Genomic DNA, 295 nt, shown 5'->3' with positions numbered 1-295 from the left:
GTATTCCCCCCCGTAGGAGTGTGCAGAGTGTTATTGCTGCTGCTGCTGCTGCTACTGCTGCTGCTGCTGCAGACGAAGCTGTGCAAGTTTTGGGTTCGCGGGGGTGTCTGCCCCGCCGGCGACAGCTGCCGCCACGCCCACGGCGAGCAGGAGCTAAGGAAACGAAAGTAAGAAGCAGCAGCAGCAGCAGCAGCAACAGCAGCAGCAGCAGCAACAGCAACAGCAGCAGCTGCAGCAGTAAGAGCAGGTGTAGGGTTTATGGATGGAATGTGCAGCAGCTGACGTGAGTTGCTTT

At 58.6% G+C, this 295-nt stretch overlaps 1 protein-coding gene across 1 annotated transcript in view; it reads left to right on the top strand.

Moving 5' to 3' along the window:
- The window catches only part of EMH_0061970 (zinc finger (CCCH type) protein, putative), a gene marked incomplete at both ends in the record, with an annotated part of 5,511 nt that overhangs the window by 3,575 nt on the left and 1,641 nt on the right, over positions 1 to 295 (top strand). The window lies entirely within an intron of this gene.

Source organism: Eimeria mitis, genomic scaffold (assembly GCF_000499745.2).
Source record: "Eimeria mitis Houghton genomic scaffold, Emh_scaff3069, whole genome shotgun sequence".
Lineage (NCBI taxonomy): Eukaryota > Apicomplexa > Conoidasida > Eucoccidiorida > Eimeriidae > Eimeria > Eimeria mitis.
The sequence above is the reverse complement of the archived record's forward strand: the minus strand, read 5'-3'. Positions and strand labels throughout refer to the sequence as shown.